Raw genomic sequence first — 15,138 nt, forward strand, 5'->3', positions numbered from 1 at the left:
TCACTGTAAGGAAGTTAAGATAACACCATATTAGTGTTTTATAGAAAGATAAAACATGAGCTGTAAGCAGTGTTTCATAACTCTGTCAGTACATGAATATATCTTCTACCCCTCTATCAGTGTATCATCCTCCTTTACTCCCTTCATTAGTAACCTTACCCCTCATCCAGTGATGTATTACAGTGTTTACCTGCCCATAAATGTAAGAAGAGCTGATGCAGTGGCAGTGTAATATTGATGGACAGGATAAAAATGGCAGATACATTAGTACAGGAGGTAGAAGAGGCTGCATTCAGCATTCAATGGTCACTGAAGAACCGTCATGACTGATGGTAGCACCATGCAACACTGACGGTGGTGCTGTTACTGAGTGTGCGGTCTCTGTAAACTGAGTGTTTGTAGCAATTAGCAGCCTGCCCCATCACTATCCCACCAATGGGAGTCCCTCTAGCGAGCCCATCATTCAAGAATCCCATATTTTTAAAGAGGCTATATGGAAGGCAGATCCCGAGAACGGCACCTTGACCTACTGTACCTGGATTGCCCCCTCTCAGGGTAACACTTTCACCCTAGTCGTTGTAGACAGATTCTTGAAAGCTTGCAAGTTTCTCACTGCTTAAACACCCTTCAGCTAAAGGAACCACAAAGATCATTCTGGAGAAAGTGTCCATGTCCATGATCTACCTAGTGACTAGTTTCTGACAGGGGACCCCAATTCACTAGCTAGTTCTGAAAGGCCTCTGCCAGCATGTCATCGGGTTATCATCACCAATCTAATGGGCAGGTGGAGAGGGTCAACCAAGACCTAGAATGTACACTCTGGTGTCTAGCTTTGACTAACCCTACTCTTTGACTAACCCTGCTCTGGACAGAGTTTGTCCACAATACATTATGGCACTCCTGTATTGGGATGTCTCCCTTTGAGTGCTTAATTGGGTAAAACCCCCATATACCCAGAGCAGGAGGCAGATGTCAGGGTCCCCTCAGTGCAGCATTTTGTCTAGTGCTACAAGAGAGTCAGGCAGAAGGCCTGGAACATCTCCAGGACCACCACAGCCTCCAGAAAAGCTGCAGCCATATGAAGGAAGGAGTTTGGTTGTCCACCTAAGACCATCTTCTCACCCAGGGGTAGAAAAGAGCTCCTGGATCACCACAGAGTTTATCCAAGAATTTTTGCATTGTAGTAGGCATTGGAACATCAGGAACCGGCCCTAGGGGGAGGAGCTCTGTAATGGTTCAATTACCTCTATCCAGCGTTCCTTGCAGCAGAAAGTGTAGATTGATCTGTATCAGCTGCAAGACAACTACAGTTCCCAGGATCCACAGTGCTGATTAACGCTAACTCACAGCATCTGTGATTTACCCATTTAAGCGAGCCAAGAGCGTTACCTACTGCTGAGTTCAACTCTGTTGGTAAGGTAGACGGCTGGTGAACATTCGGTCGCGTCTATTTAAAAGAGTTTTTTATCACAATTATCAAACGTTGCAAAATGACTTTATTTGAATCTGACTTGCAAGTCGATTCCTAGTTTAATGTTTTTTTCTTGTTTTGTCTCTCCTCTTAGTTTAGATTTTTGGGAATGAAAGGATAGTAGATGGTGAGAAAAGGTGGTGATGATCTGGTGTAGGCTTTGGGAGTTTGTCCTGTCTGTATTCTGTTTATTCTTGCTTGGTTCTGAGACACTATTATAGGAAGTGTCTGATCCAGACAGATAGCAGACCCCTAACAGGGAAGAAGCATTCGGAATTTTGACTCATGTGTCAGCTGATTGGTGAATCGAATACCTGGTTGGTTGTTGGTTAGTTATAGTTTTTTACCTCTGCTCTGCTCCTTGGGTCCTGCTTCCCTTAGCTGGTTAGTTTGATTTTTCTACAGACAGGCCTCAGTTTGTGCATGTAGGCTGCAACACATCAACCACGGTCTCACTGTCTACAGGATCTCCACAGGGATGCGTCCTGAGCACCCTACTGTTTACTCCGATGACCCATTACTGTCGTGCTAAGTCCAACACAAATCACATAATAAAGTATGCAGTTGTAAGACTCCAACCTCCAACCAATCGTGGACAACAACAAGGGAGGAGGTGAGACTCTTTGTCCTGGTCTCGAATGTTGATAAAACCAAAGAGATGGTGATTGACTTCAGGAGAAAACAGCCCATTCATACCCCGACCTACATCAATGGTATGCCAATTAAAATTGTCCAGAACACAAAGTTCTTAGGGGTTCATGTTACGGACAACCTGGCCTGGTCCTTGCACACATCCTTTCTGGTCAAAAAGTCTCACCAGCGACTGCACTTCCTACTGCGATTAAGGAGGACCCATCTCAGTCCACCCATCCTCACCACTTTCTACAGAGGCACAATAGAGAGTGTTTTAACCAGCAGCATCTCTATCTGGTGTGAGAGTTGTAACATCTCAGAAATAAAGGCCTTGAGGAAGAGTGGTTAGGGTAGCGGAAAATATAGGCTCTGGCTCAAAAACGACTCCTGTCGAAAGTCAGGAGCATCATCAGTGACTCCACTCACCCCTGTCACAGACGGTTTGCTATTTTCCCCTGGGGTAAAATGTACAGTAGTCTACGCTGTAATACGGTCTGATTCAGGAAAAGTTTTTACCCAACCGCCTGAACAGAACAAAATAACCGAACACTGATGCAGATTAAACCATTTGTGTGAAATCTAATATACAATAACTTAATGTGCAATCTCATAATGAGCAATAACCATGTCACCATGTCATAATCACTATGTGAATTTTTCTGCATATGCAACACTCATAGCTACAATAACTACTATGTCCAAATTTTGGCATGTGAATATTAATATATGTAATTTTTGAAATATGTTCTAATCTGCACCGAAATAATTTTCATGAAACAATTCAATCAGGATTTAGAGCTGATCATAGTACTGACACTGCATTAATTATGGTTGTTAATGATGTATTAATGTTGAGTCTGGTTCCCTGTTATATTTAGGGAGTTGATGATATACGTAGATGATACAGTGATGTTGGATTCTGTTTGGACTAGAAAACAAACTTTAAAAAGAGTAAAGAGCCAAAAAAATCTACCATTAGAGCACAAGGAGCTGATTTGCATTGCTAAGTAGGTCAAGAAAATGGAAATAAAAATCACTGCTGTCCAAACAGCATCACGTAATAGAGTGATGTAATGAGGGAGTGGGATGGCATGGAAAAGACGTTTATTTAGAGAAAGAGCGACTGGTCAGAGATCAGAAGAACCTAAGAAGATTCAAGACGTCCTTCTTCTCTCCTCAACATACAGGTAACACATTAACACTTTATCTATTTCTACCGTTCACTACCTTCTAATACTATATAAACTTTAACCCTTTATCTACCTCTACCATTCACTACCTACTAATATTATATACACATTAACACTTTATCTATCTCTAGTGTTCACTACCTACAAATTTTATATACTCATTAACACTTTATCTATCTCTAGTGTTCACTACCAACTAATATTACAGTGTATCACAAAAGTGAGTACACCCCTCACATTTCTGCAAATATTTCATTATATCTTCTCATGGGACGACACTATAGACATGAAACTTGGATATAACTTAGAGTAGTCAGTGTACAGCTTGTATAGCAGTGTAGATTTACTGTCTTCTGAAAATAACTCAACACACAGCCATTAATGTCTAAATAGCTGCAACATAAGTGAGTACACCCCACAGTGAACATGTCCAAATTGTGCCCAAATGTGTCGTTGTCCCTCCCTGGTGTCATGTGTCAAGGTCCCAGGTGTAAATGGGGAGCAGGGCTGTTAAATTTGGTGTTTTGGGTACAATTCTCTCATACTGGCCACTGGATATTCAACATGGCACCTCATGGCAAAGAACTCTCTGAGGAAGTGAGAAATAGAATTGTTGCTCTCCACAAAGATGGCCTGGCCTATAAGAAGATTGCTAACACCCTGAAACTGAGCTACAGCATGGTGGCCAAGGTCACACAGTGGTTTTCCAGGACAGGTTCCACTTGGAACAGGCTTCGCCAGGGTCGACCAAAGAAGTTGAGTCCACGTGTTTGGCATCATATCCAAAGGTTGGCTTTAAAAAATAGACACATGAGTGCTGCCAGCATTGCTGCAGAGGTTGAAGACGTGGGAGGTCAGCCTGTCAGTGCTCAGACCATAAGCCGCACACTGCATCAACTCGGTCTGCATGGTCGTCATCCCAGAAGGAAGCTGATGCACAAGAAAGCCAGCAAACAGTTTGCTGAAAACAAGCAGTCCAAGAACATGGATTACTGGAATGCCCTGTGGTCTGACGAGACCAAGATAAACTTGTTTGGCTCAGATGGTGTCCAGCATGTGTGGCGGCGCCCTGGTGAGAAGTACCAAGACAACTGTATCTTGCCTACACTCAAGCATGGTGGTGGTAGCATCATGGTCTTGGGCTGCATGAGTGTTGCTGGCACTGGGGAGCTGCAGTTCATTGAGGGAAACATGAATTCCAACATGTACTTATAACGAGGTCTGTGGTAGCTGGTGAACGTGCCCCGGGTTCCCAGCGAAACAGACGTTACAGAGCTCAGCAAACAAAGGTCTCTTATACCAGACCTTCCAATTAGTGCTGATCACCCACAGCTGTGGGGCTGGCTATTTAAGCCAGCTCTACACAGCAGTGGGTGTCGCACCTTTGTTTGTTTTGTGGTCTCTTGTGGCAGCTCGTCCACACTGTTGTTTAGTTATAGGTGGTAGCCCTGGTGGCGCTAGGCCATTAGGGTAAGTAAAACCGCAAGGTTTGAGGTATGAGGGTTTTCTTTCGTCCTCTTAGAAATAGTGTGGTGCGACGCCGCGCAGTCCTCGAACTGCTGTTTGTTTCAGCGCTAGCTTTAGCTTAGCGGTCTCACTCAGTGCTCTAGTAGCGCTGGTTATATCCTAGGCATCAGTGCCTTCAGTCAAACAGAACATTGGATTCTCCAACCGCTGGGTGGCGACTCCGGAACGTACTCGGTAGTCACGCCAAAATCCCCGGTTCGAATCCACACTCTCTACAGCTGCCCAGCTCTCGTGCAGTTGCTGGGCAGACTCTTTATCGCTGTCTCTTTAAAACGCTAACATTAGCATTAGCGGCTTTCACTCCACGCTGTTTTAGCGTTGGTGGTAACTTCGGCATCAGTGCCTTTAGTTAAACGGAACATTGGATTCTGTAACCGCTGGGTGGCAACTCCGGAAAGTAATCGGCAGTCACGCCAGCATCCCCGGTTCGAATCCACGCCTTACCGTTGTGTAACCTTTCTCTTTTGTTTTTCTCCTTTTCAGATCGGTGTTTGTCAGCTTCCGTCGGAGTTTCCGATTGGGTTTTGTTTTATTTTATGTTAGCTGTTTACCTTTTCTGTTGTCCTTATTAATCAATAAAATATCTTTTTATAATTTTACTTCTGCATTTGTGTCCCTTTCTTCCCACGTGACAGAAAGGTGCGACCATACCATGGACGCAGCAGAAGTTCCACCCCTTACGGACGTTCTACGTCATCAAGGGGTAGCGTTAGGCAGGCACGAGGTGGCCCTAAACGAGTTGGCACAGCGGGTAGCTGCGCTCACCCTGCAGTCGCCAATTCTTAGGTCCGGTCCTGAACCCCCTGCCCACTCTCCTACCCACTCCGGAGGGTGCGGAAACCGCGACACCCCTATTTCGCCTCCCGAAAGGTATTCGGGAGAGGCTAAGAGGTGCCGTGGCTTCCTCCTCCAGTGTGCCCTTGCGTTTGAGCTGCAACCCTCTCGCTACCCTACGGAGCGATCGAAGGTTGCATACATAATTTCCCTGCTGACTGGCCGAGCTTTAGAATGGGCTACTGCCCTCTGGGAGCAAAATGCTCCAGAATGCTTTTCGGAAAGCTCCTTTAAGGAAGCTATAAAGGAGACCTTTTTTCACCCTTCGGGTGGCCGTGAGGTAGGCCCTCGTCTACTCGAGCTTACCCAAGGTGCTCGGTCAGTAGCCGATTATGTAATCGAGTTTCGAACGCTCGCGGCTGAGTGTGGTTGGGACGAGGGGGCCCTTACTGCCATATTCCATCGTGGTTTGTCTGGTAAGGTGAAGGACGAGCTAGCCACCAGGGACCCTCCTACCACTCTTAAGGACTTCTATGTCCTGGCCAACGCCATAGACACCCGCCTTCGCCAGCGAGCCCGGGAACGGGGCACTTGTTCCCCGTTCACCCGCTCGCAGGTCTCTCCCAATTCGCCTCCGCCTGTCCTGGATCCTGAGCCCATGCAGTTGGGGTCAGCTCGCGCTGGTGCCCCAACGGCTTCGGGTCCGTCTGCCCGACCCCGGCAGCCGTTAAACTAGCAGGCCGCTCTCGAGCTAGGGACTCGGGAGTGAGCCGAACTACCATCCCTGCCCAAGGACTATTTCTGCAGGCCCGGTTGCTTTGGGGCCTGGGAAACACAGACCTTCGGGTCTGTGTGGATTCAGGCGCGGTGGAGAGTTTCATAGACATCAACCTGGTACACAGGCTGGGGATTGAGGTCCAACCGCTAACAACTCCAGTGTCGGTCCATGCTGTGGATGGCCGACCTGTAGCGGGCAGCCCGATAACCCACCAGACGCGACCTCTCACGTTGCGCCTGGAAAACCACGAGGAACGGATCACCTTTCTTGTGACTCACGTTCCTCACCTCCAGGTGGTTTTGGGGTATTCGTGGCTGCAAAGACACAACCCCCAGATCGACTGGGCCACCGGATCGATCTTTATCTGGGGAACGCAGTGTCGGGACTCGTGCCTACTGCAAGGCGGCGCGAGCCCCGAGCCGTCCGAACCCAAGATGGCGATTCCGGATTTGGCAGCTGTTCCTCCTGTGTACCATGATTTACGGGAGGTTTTTAGCAAGTCCCGGGCGCAGGACTTGCCCCCCCACAGACCGTTCGATTGCGCCATCAACCTTTTGCCCGGCACTACTCCTCCTAGGGGGCGCCTTTTTTCGCTCTCCGGCCTAGAAAAGGTTGCTATGGAGGAGTATGTGCGTGAGGCGCTTAAACAGGGGTTCATCCGTCCTTCTTCCTCCCCAGCTGGGGCAGGGTTCTTTTTTGTGAACAAGAAGGACGGCACCCTGCGCCCCTGTATCGATTATCGCGGTCTGAATGCCATTACGATCAAGGATCGGTACCCGCTGCCGCTGATGGCCACGGCTTTCGAAGCCCTTCAGCGAGCATCGGTTTTTTCAAAGCTCGATCTTCGCAGCGCGTACAATTTGATCCGGATCAGGCAGGGGGATGAGTGGAAGACTGCGTTCATTACGCCCACTGGCCACTATGAGTACTCGGTGATGCCATTTGGGTTAATGAATGCCCCCGCAGTCTTCCAGAGATTTATCAATGAGGTCTTGCGGGAGACTCTTGGTAAATTCGTCTATGTTTATTTAGACGATATTCTTATCTTTAGTCAGTCCATCGACGAGCATATAGGGCATGTCCGACGAGTTCTCCAGCTCTTGCTCGACAACCATCTGTTTGTCAAGCTGGAGAAGTCAGTCTTTCACTCCCCCACGGTCTCGTTTCTGGGGTTTGTAGTGTCCGAGGGCACCCTGCGCATGGACTCGGCTAAAGTATCTGCGGTGGAGAAGTGGCCAACTCCCAGTTCTTTACGCCAACTGCAAAGGTTTTTGGGCTTTGCAAACTTTTTTCGGCGTTTCATTAAGAACTTTAGCTCAGTCGCCGCCCCGTTAACGGACCTTACAGGCAAAGGTCCGTTCCAATGGACGGTGCAGGCCCAGCAAGCTTTCGACAAGCTAAAAACACTCTTGACAACTGCTCCCGTCTTGCAGTTGCCCGACCCAGAGGAACCCTTCGTTGTCGAAGTGGATGCTTCCGAGGTCGGGGCTGGGGCAGTTTTGTCCCAAAGAGTGGGGCCGGGGAAGAAGCTACATCCATGTGCCTTCTTCTCGCACCGCCTGACTCCAGCCGAGCGGAACTACCCGGTTGGAGACAGGGAACTCTTGGCCATTAAGTTGGCGTTAGAGGAGTGGCGACACTGGCTCGAGGGGGCCAAACATCCTTTTCTTGTCTGGACGGATCACAAAAATCTGTCATTCATCCAGCAAGTCAAGAGGATGAACTCCCGTCAGGCCCGGTGGTCCTTATTTTTTGGAAGGTTCAACTTTACACTGTCTTATAGACCGGGGTCCGAAAACGTCAAACCGGACGCTCTGTCTAGACAGTGGGAACCGACCAGGCCGGAGACCGGACCTGATCCCGTGATCCCCTCGACCCAGATAGCGGCCCCAATCACTTGGGGCATATCAAAGGTCATTCGGGATGCCCAACGGGCGGAACCCGACCCCGGTGGGGGACCTCCTGACAGACTGTACGTACCTTCATCCGTACGGCGTCAGGTCTTCGAGTGGGCTCATGCTTCCCCATTTGCGGCGCACCCAGGCGTGACCAAGTCCCTGGTCTTGCTGCGCCGAAGATTTTGGTGGCCGGGGATGGAGAATGAGGTACGTGACTTTGTCCGCGCCTGCTCTGTGTGTGCTCTTAACAAGAGTCCCAGAGAGCGCCCCAGGGGCCTTCTTCATCCGTTGCCAATACCGGCTAGACCGTGGTCCCACATTGCCCTGGACTTTGTGACAGGCTTGCCTAAGTCCAGAGGGTTCACGGCGGTATTGGTAATTGTCGACCGGTTTACCAAATCTTGCCTCTTTATCCCACTGCCCAAGCTACCATCCGCCATGGGCACTGCGCAGATCATTCTGAATCATGTGGTGAGAGCACATGGGGTCCCCTCAGACATTGTGTCAGATCGGGGCCCACAGTTTGTGAGCCAGTGCTGGCGGGCCTTTTGCCAAATTATTGGCGCGAAGGCCAGCTTATCCTCCGGTTACCACCCGGAGTCGAATGGGCAGTCGGAGAGGCTTATCCAGGATCTGAGCAAGATGCTCAGGTGCCTGACGGCAGGGAATCCGACCACGTGGTCGGATAAGCTGATGTGGGCAGAGTTTGCTCACAACACCCTGCATCATTCGGCGATCGGCATGTCACCGTTTGAGGCTCAGTTCGGGTACCCTCCTCCGCTCTTTCCTGAGCAAGAGCAGCAGGTAGCGGTCCCGTCTGTACAGCTTCAGGTCCGCCGCTGCCGCGCCGCCTGGCGCAAAGCTAGGCAGGCACTTGTGGCCACCCAGCGCTCTGTGAAGCGCAAAGCTGACCGCAGGCGGCAGCCGGCTCTTACCTTCCGGCCAGGCCAACGAGTACTTGTATCAACGAGGGATCTCCCCGTTCGAGGTGTTCCACATAAGTTGGCACCCAAGTACATTGGCCCGTTCAAGGTGGTAAGGCGGATTAACCCGGTGACGTATAGGTTGGAGCTTCCTCCCCGCATGAAAGTGCATCCAACCTTCCATGTCTCCCATCTCCGACCATTTATGTGCGGGGGAGTTTTACCCCCTCCCCAACCTCCCGCCCCTCGTATCATCCAGGGTGCCCCTGCCTTCACGGTTCGCCGGTTACTTGACAGCAGGAAGGTTCAGGGTAGTACCCAATACTTGGTGGATTGGGAAGGTTACGGCCCTGAGGAACGTTCATGGGTACCGGCTCGTCAGATCCTGGACCCTGAACTGATCCGCGAGTTCCGACGGAACCGTGCTGCGGGTCTTGGGACCTCAGGAGCTGTCCCTAGAGGAGGGGGTTCTATAACGAGGTCTGTGGTAGCTGGTGAACGTGCCCCGGGTTCCCAGCGAAACAGACGTTACAGAGCTCAGCAAACAAAGGTCTCTTATACCAGACCTTCCAATTAGTGCTGATCACCCACAGCTGTGGGGCTGGCTATTTAAGCCAGCTCTACACAGCAGTGGGTGTCGCACCTTTGTTTGTTTTGTGGTCTCTTGTGGCAGCTCGTCCACACTGTTGTTTAGTTATAGGTGGTAGCCCTGGTGGCGCTAGGCCATTAGGGTAAGTAAAACCGCAAGGTTTGAGGTATGAGGGTTTTCTTTCGTCCTCTTAGAAATAGTGTGGTGCGACGCCGCGCAGTCCTCGAACTGCTGTTTGTTTCAGCGCTAGCTTTAGCTTAGCGGTCTCACTCAGTGCTCTAGTAGCGCTGGTTATATCCTAGGCATCAGTGCCTTCAGTCAAACAGAACATTGGATTCTCCAACCGCTGGGTGGCGACTCCGGAACGTACTCGGTAGTCACGCCAACATCCCCGGTTCGAATCCACACTCTCTACAGCTGCCCAGCTCTCGTGCAGTTGCTGGGCAGACTCTTTATCGCTGTCTCTTTAAAACGCTAACATTAGCATTAGCGGCTTTCACTCCGCGCTGTTTTAGCGTTGGTGGTAACTTCGGCATCAGTGCCTTTAGTTAAACGGAACATTGGATTCTGTAACCGCTGGGTGGCAACTCCGGAAAGTAATCGGCAGTCACGCCAGCATCCCCGGTTCGAATCCACGCCTTACCGTTGTGTAACCTTTCTCTTTTGTTTTTCTCCTTTTCAGATCGGTGTTTGTCAGCTTCCGTCGGAGTTTCCGATTGGGTTTTGTTTTATTTTATGTTAGCTGTTTACCTTTTCTGTTGTCCTTATTAATCAATAAAATATCTTTTTATAATTTTACTTCTGCATTTGTGTCCCTTTCTTCCCACGTGACAGTACTGTGACATTCTGAAACAGAGCATGATCCCCTCCCTTCAGAAACTGGGCCTCATGGCAGTTTTCCAACAGGATAACGACCCCAAACACAACCTCCAAGATGAGAACCACCTTGCTGAGGAAGCTGAAGGTAAAGGTGATGGACTAAACCCAATTGAGCACCTGTGGCGCATCCTCAAGTGGAAGGTGGAGGAGTTCAAGGTGTCTAACATCCACCAGCTCCGTGATGTCATCATGGAGGAGTAGAAGAGGATTCCAGTAGCAACCTGTGCAGCTCTGGTGAATTCCATGCCCAGGAGGGTTAAGGCAGTGCTGGATAATGATGGTGGTCACACAAAATATTGACACATTTGGGCACAATTTGGACATGTTCACTGTGGGGTGTACTCACTTATGTTGCAGCTATTTAGACATTAATGGCTGTGTGTTGAGTTATTTTCAGAAGACAGTAAATCTACACTGTTATACAAGCTGTACACTGACTACTCTAAGTTATATCCAAGTTTCATGTCTATAGTGTCGTCACATGAAAAGATATAATCAAATATTTGCAGAAATGTGAGGGGTGTACTTACTTTTGTGATACATTGTATATACACATTAACACTTTATCTATCGCTACCGTTCACTACCTACTAATATTATATACACATTAACACTGTATCTACCTTTACTGTTCACTACCTACTAATATTATATACACATTATCACTACCTATCTCTACTGTTCACTAACTACTAATATTATATACACATTAACACTTTATCTATCTCTACCGTTCACTACCTACTAATATTATATACACATTAACACTTTATCTATCTCTACTGTTCACTAACTACTAATATTATATACACATTAACACTTTATCTATCTCTACCGTTCACTACCTACTAATATTATATTCACATTAACACTTTATCCATCTCTATCCTTCACTATCTACTAATATTATATACACATTAACACTTTATCTACCTCTACCGTTCACTACGTTCTAATATTAAATACACATTAACTTTTTATCTATCTCTGCCTCTTTACTACCTACTAATATTGGTCCCACTTTAAAATAAGGCTACCTTTATAAAGGGTTTATTAAGGGTTTATAAAGGGTTAATAAACTGTTTATTAAGGGTTTTTAAATAGGTTGTAAATGCCTTATAAGTTATTAATAAGCTGTTATAAAGCATGAATAGAAAGGGCAACCGGAGTTTCACTTGCCAAATAGTGATCCTACATCATTGCAAAATAGTGAACCCACATCAATCTGTAATGTTAAACCTCAGATCTTGTCAGATACTTATCTTGCTTTGTCTTCTCTATCAGTCAGCATTAAACCTGTCAGCGTCATCACATGTTAATAAGTTTAACCATTTAACCACCATGTTTAACCATTTAACCACCAACATGATGCCTTTTTTAGTCATTAAAAATAATGCGGCGAACATCAACATATGAAATGACTAAATTCACATTCTAAGGTCTTATTTATTTTTACCTTGACATTTTCAGCATACTGACATCTTCCTCATGGCTGCCACAGGTTCTGGTTTGCTGCAGGTCACTCTCAGATATCTGTGACCTATCTCAACCATCTTAAACTTATTTTAAAGTGTAACACACTTCACTATTTGTTAATGAGTTATTAACATTTATCACTGCAAAACAGGAGCCTTATATTAAAGTGTAACACACTTCATCATTTGTTAATGAGTTATTAACACTTATAACTGCAAAACAGGAGCCTTATATTAAAGTGTAACACACTTCATCATTTGTTAATGAGTTATTAACACTTATAACTGCAAAACAGGAGCCTTATATTAAAGTGTAACACACTTCATCATTTGTTAATGAGTTATTAACACTTATAACTGCAAAACAGGAGCCTTGTTGTAAAGTGCAAAACACATAATTTATTTACAAACATTATTACAAACTTTAACATTTAGCTAATATAAGAAATACATTATGAAAATGCACACTGAAAAAGCTTTTTGTCCTTGAACTAATGTCCAAGTGGCCCATCTTTTGTCTTCGACTCCCAGCATTCCAAAGACCCGTTTCTTCCTTCTCCACATTTTTCCAAACCATCCTCATGCATCCTAAAAAAAGGTGAATGATCAATTTAGTGTACACAAATTACAGAAAATATAGGAAATCTTGCTTCAACCTGTCATAATAGTAATAAGGTATATAGTGTAATTTAATTTATGAATAAATAAACACAAAAGAACCCTAATGATGTCTCCAGCATTTTTTGTTATGGAATTCCCTCATATGAAAAAATAGTATAATAATAGATTTAAAAAACATAATTCCCATAAATATTTTTAATTAATGAAGTGAACATCTACATGATATTGTTATTAGTATATTTCTAGTACATGTATCCACTTCAAAATTTTACACAATGTGTTTTGTCTTTTTATTTATAAATATGAACAAAAATGTATGTATTTATAAGCATGATTATTTATAAAGATTTTAACGTCTTATTTTTCACACTTTTGGTTACAGTCATGACAGGAACGGTAGTTACTCTTTACACAAGATTACATACACACTCATGGACAATTTTATATCTTCAGTTCACCTAACTGGCATGTTTTTAGACTGTGGGAGAAAACCAGAGCTTATTGCATCTATCCTGCAGTTTAAATAAATCATACATGTTTACAGATGAGACAATTATATTATTTTAAAGAGTGCTTACCTGTTTGTGGGTGAATCTTAGCAGAGATTGTATGGTACCATCTGCTTGTAGCCGATTTAGGCGAGAAAAAAAAACAAACGAAAGATTTTGGCGCTATTACGCAAATATCCAATCACAGACGATGTTATACAAACATCCAATCACAGGCAGACTTACTGATCCGCGCGCTATCGTCTCCTCCTGGTTTGACAGCTGATTAAAGAAGAGTTATGGATGATGTAAATGGAAAAGAATCGTGTTCCTCTGCTGCCAGTTTCAAAGGCTTCAACAGATGAGCGAGAAAGTAAGTTTTACGTTATTTTTATGTCGATTTATCAGCTAATTCAGCTATTCAGATAATCTAACGTTACCTCACCTTACGTGGCTGTGTAGCATCCAGCTTGCAAATTAGTTTATTTGTAAATCAGTGCATGTACATAGTCAACCGAAACATAGTCAAAACTAATAATATGTAACAAGTGTATATACATGCAGTAATAATTACAGTTTAATTTAGGTTACCTGATAATACTCCACATTTTTTAGCATAGATCTGTTAAAAAATAAGTTATATATGTATGCATTTACGATTACAGAATGAGTTAAATTGCCAAAACGAATCATTTTTACCATATACCTGGTTCAAACTTGGTGTTCACACCTGTAAGACACTATAGAAGAGAATCAGTTCGAATGAAAGATATATTTTGAGCTCCAATCAAGATACAGGCCCAATATTGTTATATCTTATATATCACAAAGAATCACGATGAAAACTATACAATTAAATACAATGCATTTAAACAAAATCTAAACTGAAAAAAAATCTAAATCATACAAACTGAAAGCATATTATTATTACTACTATTATTGTTGTTTTTGAACCATGAAACCTTCGAAGAACCTTTTGCATGACAAAAGGTTTCTATATAGCACCAAAAGAGTTCTTCTATTGGTACAAGCTTGACATCATAACAATAGGAGTTGCATTTACAATTGCTACCGATTATGTTTCTTTTTAATTCAAGTCTAATTTATTTATATAGCTATATATATATATATATATATATATATATATATATATATATATATATATATATATATATAAATATATATATATATATATATTGTATTTTTGCTATTTTGTATTGCTAAAATCTTGAGAATGGATTGATTCTGGAATTTTTTTGTTGAGTTTAAATTAGGGTTTCTGAGTCAGAACTGATTCTGAATTGAGAACTGATTTTGGCTTAATTAATACATGATATCGAATTAGACAGTAGATGTTCTGTCATTCTAATTGTTATAACTCTTGTATTTTTTTAAGGCTCAGCCTCTGATATAACCCATACTGCAACAGTGCTTAACAAAGAGAAACAAGAAGTGAACTGTCTGAAGAAGTTGGAATGCCAGAAGAAGAGTACTCGAATGGTCATCCTGGCTTGGCTCTTGTCATACTGATGGGCCACTTGGACATTTGTTCAAAGACAAAAAGCTTTTTCAGTGTGCATTTTCGTAATGTATTTCTTATATTAGCTAAAAGTTAAAGTTTGTAATAATGTTTGTAAATAAATTATGTGTTTTGCAGTTTACAATAAGGCTCCTGTTTTGCAGTTATAAGTGTTAATAACTCATTAACAAATGGTGAAGTGTGTTACACTTTAATATAAGGCTCCTGTTTTACAATTATAAGCGTTAGTAACTCATTAACAAATGGTGAAGTGTGTTACACTTTAATATAAGGCTCCTGTTTTGCAGTTATAAGTGTTAGTAACTCATTAACAAATGATGAAGTGTGTTACACTTTAATATAAGGCTCCTGT

General features: G+C 44.4%; 1 long non-coding RNA gene across 1 annotated transcript; it reads left to right on the forward strand.

Moving 5' to 3' along the window:
* Positions 1 to 13,529: 13,529 nt before the first annotated feature.
* On the forward strand, positions 13,530 to 14,913 carry LOC134309288 (uncharacterized). The gene is made up of 2 exons (XR_010011031.1): positions 13,530 to 13,619; positions 14,643 to 14,913. It is a non-coding gene; the product is annotated as an uncharacterized LOC134309288 (long non-coding RNA).
* The last annotated feature ends 225 nt before the right edge of the window (positions 14,914 to 15,138 follow it).

The sequence above is a fragment of the Trichomycterus rosablanca genome, chromosome 2 (genome assembly GCF_030014385.1).
Source record: "Trichomycterus rosablanca isolate fTriRos1 chromosome 2, fTriRos1.hap1, whole genome shotgun sequence".
NCBI classification, from domain to species: Eukaryota; Metazoa; Chordata; class Actinopteri; order Siluriformes; family Trichomycteridae; genus Trichomycterus; species Trichomycterus rosablanca.